This window comes from Thunnus maccoyii, chromosome 3 (assembly GCF_910596095.1).
Source record: "Thunnus maccoyii chromosome 3, fThuMac1.1, whole genome shotgun sequence".
NCBI classification, from domain to species: Eukaryota; Metazoa; Chordata; class Actinopteri; order Scombriformes; family Scombridae; genus Thunnus; species Thunnus maccoyii.
The window spans coordinates 34041889-34055725 of record NC_056535.1 but is presented as its reverse complement, the minus strand read 5'-3'; the positions used below and the strand labels follow the sequence as shown (position 1 = coordinate 34055725).

General features: G+C 40.0%; 1 protein-coding gene across 1 annotated transcript in view; it reads left to right on the top strand.

Annotated features, from left to right (window-relative positions):
• si:dkey-49n23.1 (semaphorin-3D) overlaps positions 1-13837 on the top strand; it is a 110223-nt gene that overhangs the window by 491 nt on the left and 95895 nt on the right. The window lies entirely within an intron of this gene.

The window sequence follows — 13837 nt, the reverse complement described above, 5'->3', positions numbered from 1 at the left end:
CACACACACACACACACACACACACACACGCACACACACACACACACACACACACTCACACACACATATGTTTTAAAAAGTTCACTGTTCTCACTGAAGAGTCTGGGTGGTCATTGAGAAGTTTTCAGGGTCATTATAGGATGTTTTTTTGGATATTAATGGAGTTTTTATGGTTATTTTCATTGAGGATGTTTGAAAGGTTCCTGTAGAGGTTCTGGTGGTCATTGAGATGTTTCTAGAAGTTCCTGCAGGGGTTTTGGTGCTTACTGAGAATCATTATAGGATCTAGTTGTTTTGGGAGGTTCCAGGATCATTACAAGATATATGGTGGTTATCAATGGAGTTTAATGAGTTTTGATGGTCACTGAGGAGGTTTTAAGGGTTATTGAGGACATTTCAGTAGTTCTTGCATGACTTTTGGAGGTCTTTTAGGGGGTTTAAGGGGTTCCTGTAGGGTTTTTGGTGGTTATTAATGGGTTTCCAAGGTTGTTGTAGGAGCTTTGGAGGTCATTGAGTAGGTTTCCAGGGTTCTTGCAGAGGTTTTGATAGTCTCTGAGGTGTTTTCAGGGTCATTACAGGATATTTGGTGGTTATTAATTGGAGTTTTTGTAGGACCTTTTGTTTATAGGAGTTTTTGTGGTCATTGAGGAGGTTTTAAAATTCCCTGTAGGGTCATTGAAGAGGTTCCAGGGTCTTTGTAGAAGGTTTGGTGGTTACCGAGGATATTTTGGGAGTTCTTGCTTGAGTTTTGGTTCTTGTTAAGGTGGTTTTAGGGTCATTATAGGATAGTTGGTGGTTATTAATGGAGTTCCAGGAATGTTTTAGGTGTTTTAGTGGCCATTGAGGAGGTTTCAAGGGTTCTTGTAAAGGTTTTGATTGTCTCGGAGGTGTTTTCCAGGAATTTTGGTTTTTATTGGGAAGCTTTGTAGGATTTTTTGTAGTCATTAAGGTCCCAGCGGTCTTTCAAGAAGATAAAAAATGAATGACTTTTGTGTTTTTACTACTAAATGTTCCTTGCATATGGGGCTGTTATGTCATCAGAAGTGTTATCAAAAAGGGTCAAAAAGTTTAAATTCCTTCATGTGTTTCTGTTTTTGAGAGCCGTTGAAATGAAAATATCATGAAGCTTCTCATAACTGAAGACTGTTAAACATCACTGAGAGGTTTGTTGTAACCTGCTGCTCTCTGGACTGAATCCAGGTCAGTAAAAGGAGGTCCGAGCCATCGTCTCACCTCCGAATATGTTTCAAATTGTTTCTTCTGAGTTTATTAAAGACAAAAAAAAAAACCCAGAACGATAAGACAGTACAGTCTGTCTGTGTCAGTGCTGTGAGTAAACCTCCCCCAATTGTCCCTGCCTTTCCTGTTTTGGAGTTCAACACCCCCTCTGCTGTACAATCTGTGTGTGGGACTGCTGTTTCCTGCCGTGTGTGTGTGTGTGTGTGTGTGTGTGTGTGTGTGTGATTGTTGTTTTCCTGGCTGTATTGTGTCATTGTGTCTCCTCTCTGACGGTAGCGCTGCTGTAGTGATAACGGAGTGGCGCTGCTACACAGCCACCTGTGGGATGGATGTGTGTGTGTGCGTGTGTGTGTGTGTATGTAGGTCATTAAAATAAATAGACTGCAGTGTATAATCAAAATTAACCAGAAGACACATGATGAACATATTTTACTTGTCAATCAACCCAAAAAATGATCAGCAGCTGTTTTGATAATTGATTAATTAGGATTATTAGTCATTAGTGCACAACATCAGCTTCTCAGACGTGAACATTTTCAGCTTGTTCTGCTGACGTCATCATAAATTTAAAATCTTTGGTGTTTGGACGGTTGCTGCTAATCTGTTGATTACTTCCTTGACTAATTGATTTGCTGTTTGGTCTATAAAATGTTAGAAAATGGTGAAAAATGAAAAAAAAAATTAGTTTAATTTAGTGAAAAACGCCTTTTACAGTTTCCTGAAGCTCTAAAACAGACTGCTCAACAGTCAAAAACATTTCAATTCACTAATCACACAAGACAAAGAACAGCAAGAGAACATCACACCTGACTCCATCAACTAATCAACTGACGGTTTCAGCTCATAATTGTTTGCTGCAGCCTACATTAATATTTCTCAACAAAAGGTAAACAAAGAGATGAATCCATTAATCCTGCTGTTCCTCCTGAGAGCTGAGTGGAGCCCATTTAAGCTACTTGACTCCCTCTCAGTCAGGTCCTCCAGTGGAGAGGTGCGTCACCGCCGCTGCTGGGTGAAGTGAGGAAGAACTGAGCGTCCTGCAGGAGGCGAGGAGTCGGGTGGATGACTGATGAACATGAGTTTGCATCGTCTAAAGTAAAACTGTCAGACAGACACAGATAGAGATCGCTGGGCACACGGCTGACTTTTGGCTCATGTTTTTTAAGCGTCGTATCGGGTCGAGCGGCACATCACTCCGGGACTAGAATCAACAAAGACTCCAGATAAAAGTCTTATCTGATGGCTGCCGGCCAAAGAGAAGTGAGTTTCAAAGCCGCAGCACTTATTGCATCACTCTGACTTCTGATTGGGTTTTTGTTTTGGTGACTTGTCAGGAACGTTTTTATCAAGAGTGAACCGAGCGGCTGCGAAACCTAATTGTAAGTTTGGAGACAAAGCTGAACGACGGCGTCGACCTCAACATGTCTGGGAGTCAGAAAAAAAGGATTGTTTACGTTATAACAGACCATAAAAAAACAAGTTAGATGTCTCTGCACCCAAAGAGACAGTCACAAAAAAGAAACTGCAGCTGAAAGACTTCTGATCGCAGCTCTTTTCATTATCAATTAATCTGCAGACTATATTCTTGATTCATTGATTAATTGTTTAGTCTATAAAATGGTGAAAAATGTTTCTTAAAGCCCAAGATGACGTCCTCAAATGTCTTGTTTTGTCCACAAGGCAAAGATATTCAGTTTACTGTCATAGAGAACTAAAGAAACCAGAAACCTGTCGATCAACTAACTGATTAACTGATTGATTGTTGCAGCTCTGAATTTAAGCCATGAAAGCAAATCTTCATCTGTTTGTATCTACATGTACCTGCTTGTTATTGTTTATTACCATCACGCCGCCTCATCATCACCTCTAGAATTAATTTAATCAATCAAAACACACCTCGACTCCGTTAATCAGAGCTACGTCCTCCTGAAAGACTCTGACAGGACGCGTAGTCGTCGACCGTTCTGGCATCGAAACAGGTAACCTGTCAGTCACAGGACGGTTTCTCTGAACTCCTTCTCTCTGTTTGTTTGATCGTGCTGTACAACTTTCCCTAAATGCTTTTTTTTTTTTTTTTCCTGAAATGTGCTTCTCATTCTCCATGCATGAGAGAACGCCCTGATTTCATACCGGTTGTTCATCGTCTGTTTTCCATTCTGTTCATTCTGGGTTTGACGCCAGTTCTGCCTTCATCTGCCCTCGCGATCTGTGTGACTCTCGCTGGCAGCAGGACAGTCAGAGGCTGCTGCTTCAGGCTCCCCGAGGCTCAAACTGTCTGGATTAAGTTGTTTTTTCTACATTTTGTGTATCTACTGGTGCGTGTCACATTAACACGCAGGCACAGACGTACCGAAGGCCCGTTTATCAAAACACTTCTGTTTTATTTCTGTTTCTCTTCAGTTTGTGTAGTTTAACTCTGCTAAAGGACATCTTACCTGTAACAGAGTGTGTTTGTGTTTGCTTGTAGAAAAGAATGTGTTCGGGTTGCAATGAACAGTTACTTTCAATTCATCTGTTCATTTTCACAATCAATAATTTAGTCAGTAAAATGTAGGTACATGGATTATAAATGATTGATAAAGAGGGAAAAGTTCCTCTTTTTTCCCAGAATCCAACATGATATCTATCTTTTAATTGCTCTTTTTGTCTGATGAACAATCCAAAATCCAAAATGTTCGATTCACAATCATATAAAGGAAAGAAAAGCAGCAAACAACATCTGAGAAGCTGGAAACAGATTGTTTCTGGGTGTGGAGGGACAGACGAGAGACGAGAGACGAGAGCTGTGATTTGTGTCAAAACTTGTTGTCAAATCTCAACACAGACATGATTCAGTGTGACTTACACTATCATTATCTCTGACATGCATCATAAATAAACATAAATACATAAACAACAGTGGAAAGAGCTCACTTACTCTTACTTACTCTTTGTCATAAAACATTTTAACTTGATGAAGATCTGATTTCAATCAAAACGTCTATTTGGATAAAATGAATTATGTCTTTGGAGGACGTGTGCAGCCGTTTCTCTCTCCATCGTAAATAAACATCCATAAATCTGCACAGAAATCATAAAATACGACGAAAGAAGAAAGAACTTTTTAAAGTTTTCTCAGTAATCCAGCGATGGTCGTCTGTACATTAACGGCTCCATTACAAACAGGAAGTGATAATCAGTAAATCATCGTGTCTCAAGTTGTAGCACACAGCGAACTCACTGAATCCATGGCAACGCTGTACTTCCTGCTTATGTCCCCTGAAGCATTGTGGGAACTGTAGTTCTGAAACTGAGATCACGATTATCCCTCAAAGCAAAGTAAGACATAGAGCAAAGAATAACTCTAATCACTAACGCTCAATATCTTATATTCCTGGAGCACTGATACTCTATTCATTCATATACACATATACGATTAACGATCGATCGGTGATCAACAGTTTTCTGTTGTTCGACTAACTGATTCATTGATTTATTGTTTCAGCGCTGAGGTGTTTCTGTCCGTGTACGTGTGTGTGTTTAAGCTAATTATTAAGTAAACAGTCAGACCGAGGTATGAACTGTACTTGTGAACTGCTGTCCTGTGATAACAGAACACAAATCTCTGTGAAGCTTTTATTTGACCTTTAACCCTCAGCATGCATAAACATCTCATCACGTCCCATGTGTCCCCGCTGCAATGATGAAGACTCATGTGTGCTGCTGTTAGAGTGAGTTAAGACTTGTGGGCCGGTGACCGCGGGGGAGTCTGGCTCTTTGTGGGCAGAGAGGGACGGAGACAGAAGGAGACTTTACATCACTTTTAATGGAGGAGCTGACAGCGTGCGGCGAGTCAGCATCGGGGACGAGGCCCATTTCACAACGTCACTTGTAAACTTTTTATATCCTCAGCGGGCGAGTTTCCACTGGCACAGGGAAGCTGGATGAAGACTCAAAGGTTTTCAACTAAAAGATGCAATAAATGAGGTTTTTATTACCTCGTAGGGTAAAATCACTGTAATATACCACATGCACAGGATGATACTGATCAATACTGATGATTTATTGACTATTGCAAGCAAACATCTCCTGGATCAGTTTAAAATTAAAGGGCAACAACACACCAAATTATTTTTTACACTGTAAACATAATCATATAGAGGTCTATGTCGGCATATGATGGTAATACAGCAGATTTTTCACACATATTGTGTATAAAAATACTTTTTCTGCTTTAATTAGCTTATTTCTGTCTGCTTGGATTTGAAAATTCAGTTCAGCTGAATTCTCTGCCTCTCTAATCGTGGCGTAATAGACAAATCTTTGAGTCATATTTCATAAATCAACTGCCGTGCCAATCATAAATATCAGAGCATCGGCTAACTGTTGCCTCTCACACATGTAGCTACAGCTGCTGGTAGCGTTAGCATGTTGAAATGAATCGACTAATTGTTGCAGCTCTATAATTATTACAGTAATTAATCAGTTCATGTTTATGTGTAAAACACTGGATTGTGATGGTTGTTACGGCACGACTGGCTCAAATAGTTTAGTGTTTAGACAACAACGTCTATCGTAACGTATATGTGTCATTTGTGAACATGATTAATGATAAAGCAACATGAAGCTGCGTGTGTTACACCCTGATACAGCTGCACACACACACCAGCGTAATGTCACCCTGTCACTGCTAATGAATGAAAGCATCTTTTTAAAAAGAAACTCAAACTTCCCATCAGGTTTAATAAATCATCTATGACATCATGTCTTCTTCTGTCGGGACAGTTTGATCTGTTTCTGATACTGAAACTCTGACTTTCAGTCATGATTATTCCCAAAGTGATTATTCCTGAAGGAGCCTTGATTGGGTTACGACTACAAGTGATTGCCATTAGAAATCTAGATGTACAGAAATCCCTGCAGCTTTTAAGGTGTTGTCCTTCTTATGTTACAGAGTTTTAAAAATTTAGTATCATATCTCATATTTCGACTTGGATCGTGGTTGATTTTGTTTAGATGTGTGTGTGTGTGACTTCCTCCTGTGGTTTGATGCAGTTTATTTTTCTAAAGTAGTCACGCAGAATATGTTCAATCTTTTCTCATCTCCATCTTCTCTCCCGTCGTTGTCTAAACACAAAACTATTTGAGCTCAAGGTCCTAATGAAGGTCGGCTCTCTTTTCACCCCGACAGCCTGGTACGGTGGTTGCGTCAGCGCTGATACTTCACTCGTCCACCTGTCGATGTCTCTCCTTCACCTGCTGAAATCCAACATTTACCTGCAGAGCACCATGGACCACTTCACATTAGGCTGGAAACCACATTCTCCGTCTCTTGGCGCACTCGAAATGTTTATGTCAATAAAAAACAGAAATTGATGATGAGGAACAGACTTAGCAGAGCCCAACGCCCGCTGAGAACACACTTGACTCATAGCCAAGAGTGAAGCTTATAGCAAAGACCCTCGCAGTACTTCCATCTCTAATTCCTCAAACCCCCACGAAACCTCCAGTATCTTTGCAAGAGTAAAAAGCTGGTTTACTGTTACACAACCAGGACAGAAGCTGCATGTGTTCCTCCTAAATGTGAAGATACAAACAATCAGCTTCTCTTCCAGCACTCTGGCAGTCATGTATTTTAAAGATAGGAACCACCAACCCCCTCCGCCAGCCCACAGGCACTGCCTGACATGACAGACCAAAAATATCCAGTGTGATTAGTCAGGATGAATTTCATCCATCATGGTGACTTACCACAGCAAATCTTGATGACTGCCTCAGCTAGATCTGCCTGACAGAAGAGAGAGAACAATGAAGATGTTGTCGCACCATTACATGTCACAGCAGCATTAAATGGGCCTGTTGATCTGTTTTATAAAAAGGCTAAAGCTAGGCTTGAGGTTTTGGCCACAATATAGCAAATAAACTGTCTCAAAAGTTTATTTACATCACAAAAACATGTAACACGAGTTTGAGATTGAACCTAACTGTCATATATTAGTTGAAAATAAAACCTTTCTTCATTAAAGAGACGTACAGTCACACTGTCATCACTAATTAACTTCATTAGAGCCTTGCAGACACACTGAAGGACAAATTAACAGAGAGGTTTTAACCAAACATTTGTTTCTCAAGTACATTTTTCAAAAACTTGATCTACAGCATATTTATTCAGTGGAAATTGATGTGGACAGATGCTCTTTGTAACTATCCTTCTGCTTAACATCACTCACCTCCCAGCGGATATTTCGGGGAGCTGCTCTGCATCAATCCACTATTTTGTAGCTCCGCAGGGGGAAATTTTAGGTTAAACACTTAACGCTGATGAGGGAGGGGGGAGCTCGTCAGTCCCCTGATGTGGGAATCAAACTATGCATCAGCGGTCCTGTGAATCAGCGGAGACGTCCCCACCCGCTACCTCTCGTAGCTGCTGAATGAATAACAGCAGGTGGGGGGTTTTTTTTCAGCGTTTCTTAGAGTTTCATCATCTGCCTGTTGAGGCTGATCCCTGGGTTAACATCATAAAATATAACACTAAAAGCCATGATTAAAATGTCATATACCCTGAAACCGCAGCTAAACACACACACACAAAAAATATGTACATACGCCACACTGATGAAGAGCCCAGAATAACATCCTCTTCATCCTCCATGACGGGTCTTGTATGATTACGTAAATCCTCCTCCAGCCCACAGTCATCCAGCTTTGGGACTTGAGGTTACACGCACACACACATTCACACACACACACCTTTGTGAAGCTGAGAAATTCCCCACCTTTCAATGCTTTAGAGCCTTCACCACAATGAACACAAAACACACACACACACCCCCCCGAAGAAGCAGACACAAGGAAAGACAAAGTGTGAGAACAAGGAGGTGCATTCATTAGTTCATGTACAAACTTCCAGAGGACGGAGCTGGTGGGCGTGTGCTGCGGTTATACAGTCAATGTTTGCAAAAATGTGTGCGTTTCTCTTGAGGTTTTGGGAAAGTTCTCAACCTCCATACTGCATCAGAGTGTGTGTTCTGGACCATTTCTGAGTGCAAAAAGGGTCTATTAAGGTTGAATTAACTCCCAGCTCGGGACAATCGCTGCCCCTGGAAGTGTTTAAGAGTGTGTGTACGTCCTCTCGGCGGTTCGCGGCTGCAGAATGGTCCTATTGTGGCTGACGGTCATTAGGATGCTCTGTGTTGTTTTGTTGTTTTTCCTTCCTCCTTCGCTGTTTCCTGAGTGTGTGTTTGCATGTGTGTGGAAGAGATAGAGACGGAGAGGGAAACGTGAGAAAAGAAAAGACAGATTTCTACCTGATGTGTAAAATGTTTCAGTCGTCACTTCCGCTCACTCGCTTCTTCTTTACGGTCTCTTTTTTTTTGTGACATCTCGAGTTGTGATACAGAGGAAACTAGAACAACAGACATGTTGACACAGAGAGAAACTGAAACAAAGCTACAGTATGTCAGCTATGTACAGTTTAGGGGTGTGCCCGAATACAAATACATTACTCGGCAAAGCACAAATAGTGGGTTTTATACGAATATTTGTTTCATACAAATATTTTAAAAACTATTTGTTTTGGGGAAGAAAAAAAAAAAGTATGTCAAATACCAGTTTGGAGGTCGATGACATCATTATCTGAGTCTCTCTCCTCTGCTCCACTGTGACGTCTATCAGGGGTAAGATAGTCCCAAGAGACTCTCCATCACCTGTTGTTCCTCTTCTCCTTTCCACAAAGTTAGGTTGTAAAAAAATAGGCAATAAATGAAAAAATGCAAAGCAAGAATGGCTTTTGAAGTTCTTCTACATGTTACACGCTGTGCTGTCTCTGTGTTATGGGTGTATAAATAGGTAGAGGTCTGTCTGTAATGAGTTGATAAGTAAAGTTTTAGCTCAGTAATCAGCTCAGTCGTCTATGATCTGGGAGACTCCAGTTCGAGACCCGGTGTGTGGACCTCCTTCGTAAGGTAGTTTATTCATGAAGACTTAATGTAATTTTTTAAAATTAAAAGCATAAAAAAACAAAAACAGGATTTTTAAGCCTCTTTCCACTTTTATTCGAATACAAATACAAATAATTTTGCTGCCTCAGCAAATACTGCACATCCCTAGAGACGGAGCAGGAAACGTGACAAAAAAAAAACAGATTTCTACTTGATGTGTAAAATGTTTCAGTTGTCACTTCCGCTCACTCGCTTCTTCTTTAGTCTCTTGTTTTTGTGATATCTCGAGTCGTTTTTAAACTAAAGTGATACAGAGGAAACTAGAACAACGGACGTGTTGACAGAGAGAAACTGAAACAAAGCTACAGAGTGTCAGGTATGTACAGTTGACCTTGACTGATTGTAAAGTACACTGGGAGGAAGGGAATAATCATTGTTTCCATTTATAGGATAAAGCTGGCGATTGTCAACAAATCACATGTTTGGATCCAAACCAACAATGAACTGATCTACTAACAAGTATTGTGTGTGTATCCAAAGCTTCTGTGCTGTAGACCTCCATTGTTGTCCAAAAACTATTAAAAACACATCATTGAGCCACACCGCCGCACTGAGTGACACTGATGTTGCTTCATCACCATGAACTGTAGTTTATTTTGACTCAATCCCACACACACTGTCCTGCTGCCAGAGATACACACCAGGGCACCAAATGTGGCTTCAACCGTGTTTTTTAAACCAGTATATGAGTCAACAGTCAAGCTAGCAGCTGTACTTCAGTGCTTTGAGTTAAAAGCTACGTCTTAACTTTCAAAAGACTTGAATGTGAGCGTTCATTCTCGAGACATAAAGAGAGGTGTGGAGGGAGAGAAAATGATGAATTTAGTAGAAGTAAAACAACAATATTAATCATCAATAGAGTGACTCAATTCTGGAGAAAAAGCAGCAACAGATAATAAATAACTAGTGAATTAATATCCAAGTGGATGTTTAATAGCACCACCTGGTTATCAGTCTGTTTAATTTGGCAGCACCAAGCATCCTTTCTAAATATCATTCATGAGAGGTGAAGTGTATTAAAATCACAATAGTTTAACATACATTCATCCTAACCGCTATCACACTCATAACATAAACGCCTTATCTCGCTCATTCGCTAATATTTCTCAGCTAGATGAGTGTTTTGTTACCATAATAGCAGAAGTAATTTCACACAAGTGTCAAGGAAATCTAAGGAGGATCGTTTACATCCTCCACCTGTGATCGTCTTCATTCGTTGGAACTTTTAAACAGTTTAGAATAAACATGTTGATTTATATTTGTGAGCTCTGGTTCCTTCAGGTCTGGCTGTAAAACAGTTCGACCGTCCAGTAAACTGTCAAAAGACTATTTACACAAATTAACTGTCTGGACTCGAACCTGCTGATATCAGTGAAATTCAGGTTTGATAAACTTTACAGGCTCCAGGTGGTTTTATCTTTTTTTTGGCGAATTCAAGTACACAGATGAAGCTGCACAGATCAGCGTGATGCAGAGAGGATTCAATAGAGTCAGCTGATTTTTGTGTCTTTTAGTTTTTGGAACAAACGGTACGAAATGTGTTTAAAAGACAGTGAAATGAAAGCAGTTCAAACATTTATGTTCCCTCAAGTGCTTTACTCGAGTATTTCCATGTGATGCTACTTTCTACATTTCAGAGGGAAATATTGTACTTTCTACTCCACTACATTTATTTAACAGCTTTAGTTACTTTTCAGGTGAAGATTTGACACAATGGATAATATAACAAGCTTTTAAAATACAACACATTGTTAAAGATGAAACCAGTGGTTTCCAACCTTTTTGGCTTTTGACGTCTTACAAAAAGCAGTGTGTAGTCGGGGTCACATTTCACATGTCTATGAGTTGTTAACAGCTCCACCAAATAGTGATTTTTCCCTCTAAACTTCTCACATGCTTTCATTTCAATAAATGTTCAAATGATCCAATATTTCAGCAAAAATCAAAGATTAGAGAAAAAGTCCAAAAACTGAAAACAGATTTGTGTATCAGAACTTTGTTTTTTCTTCTTTCCTCTCCCATTAATCATCTCACCACCCCTCAGATTTATCTGCTGACCCTTTGGAGGGACCCAACCCCTAGGTTGGGAACCACTGGACTAAACCAGCTAACTGTATATAAAATTATACAACAACCGAGGAGGTTGTAGCAAAGACCCTGGAACTCCATACTTTCACAGTACTTCCATCTCTAATTCCCCCAAACATCTTTGCAAGAGTAAAAAGCTGGTTTACTGTTACACAACCAGGACAGAAGCTGCATGTGTTCCTCCGAAATGTGAAGATACAAACAATCAGCTTCTCTTCCAGCACTCTGGCAGTCATGTATTTTAAAGATAGGAACCACCAACCCCCTCCGCCAGCCCACAGGCACTGCCTGACCTCCACGCAACATTGGAAAGGCGTGTTGAACGTGACAGACCAAAAATATCCAGAGTGTTCAGTCAGGATGAATTTCATCCATCATGGTGACTCACCACAGCAAATCTTTATGACTGCCTCAGCTAACCCTGTTTGACAGAAGAGAGAGAACAATGAGTGTGTAATGTATATAAAGTAGTTGAAACAGTAACATGCTGCTCTAACACTGATGCTTCACTATTAATAATCTAATGATGTCATATATAATAATATATCAGTCAGAGGGACCAAACCACTACTTTTACTGCAATACTTTAACTACATCAAGCTCATAATACTTATGTACTTTTACTGCAATACTTTAACTACATCAAGCTCATAATACTTATGTACTTTTACTGCAATACTTTAACTACATCAAGCTCATAATACTTATGTACTTTTACTGTAGTAGGATTTTTCATGCAGGACTTTAACTTGTAATACAGTATTTTTACATTGCTGTATTGGTACTTTTACTTAAATAAAGGATCTGAGTACTTCTAACACCTCTGGGTTTATGACTGAAATACTAAAAACTGATAACATTGCAGTCATCATCATCCTCACCTTGTGTTTCTTGCTATTCAGGAAATGTTAGCATGCTAACAGTCTAAACCATAAGACACTGAACATGGTAAACATTATAGCCTGTAGTCCAGTAAAAAAAAATGAAAAAGGCTTCCTAAACAAGTGAAAATAGTGAAAACACTCAGAAAAAAACAGAGAGAATTTAATATGTTCAATATGTACAGACAGTCTCAAGCTTTCAGCTCTTTCTTTGTTGTGGATATTTTGAGCGATGGTCAGCACTTCAGTGGAGAAAAGCCGACACAAGTTTTTGATGTCTTAAAGCTGAAAATATTTATTGAAGCACTTGATCAATGTAACCCAGTTTGTGACCCCTAAAGATGGAAAATTCCACAACATTCTCAGGCAGCTGAGCTGATTTCTGTTCTGTATTCGTTCACATACTGAGTATATTAAATTCTCACACTTTTGTGCATTTCACAGCTTCCTTCCTTTTTTTTCTGAGTAAACATTAAAGCCCACCAGCTAAAACATAAGCGTGTTAAATATGTCATTGTTTGTTCAGCTTTGTTTATTTAGGCTATCTCACCGAGATCAAGATCTCATATGTAAGAGACCCGAGAATAAGTTACACACCATCAAAATAAGAACAAAACACTCTTCACACACACTAATTAAAGCACAAACATCATGAATTATGTTGCATAATGTGTTTCAGTTCATCCCAGTAGTACGGTGCACATTACCAGAAACCAGTCTATTCCTAGTCACTGTGATGATATGATGATAGCATGCTAACGTTAGCATCAAGCTCAAAGCTCTTAGAGCCGTCAGCTCGGCCGTAGACTCTCGGTCTTGTTGAAAAGTTCATCACAGTTCCTTTGTTTTCTTTTCTCTCTGTCATTAATTATGTAGACACTTTTTCTCATGGTGATATTTTAGAGCTAACCTCTTCCGAGTGTTGTCATGCATGACCACCACCACTAACATTTGGCCTCTGACTCACAGCGGGTCCTGACCTTCAGTTGAAGGAGGGACATCCTTGCCAGTGACCCGACTGTTTGGCTCCATATGAGGCAGCTGATGTATAAACGCTGAGCTGCTCAGCTGTCACCAACATGTCCGCTGGGACAGAAACACTGATGTAAGGCGGTCTGGGTGGTCTGTTGTCTGTCTGTCAGTGACATACTGCTGATATTCTTTGCTCCTCTGTCAAGCAAACGGCATTTCCCTTGGAACTAAATTTGCTATAAAAATACAGTTTTTGCTTTTCTCTTTTACAGCATCCCAGCTCTGTTTTCTGCTGCCAGCAGCAACGTTTTGACATTTAATATATTATACTGTTGGCCTGGACCAGTGTTAAAAAGCCAAGTAAATATGATGCCAAAATGAGAACTCTGTCAGTGTTGGTATGTGTCTGTAGCGGCTGCAGCACTTTCAAAAAAGGCCCAAAACGATTCATCAATATCAAAATATTTCTGTCAGTCAACTGAACTTTGCAACTCTACAGTTAAAGCCACTGCGCACTATGATACAAGCAGACACAGTTAGCGGCTAGCTGGTGAACATAGTGGAGCATTTAGCAGCTAAAGAGCCAGATATATGTCAGTTTGTTTCAGCTGCACTCAGATGGTCAAAACATCTGTTATCTGAATCTTTAGCTTAGCCCTGCTCATGCTAGGTTAGCTT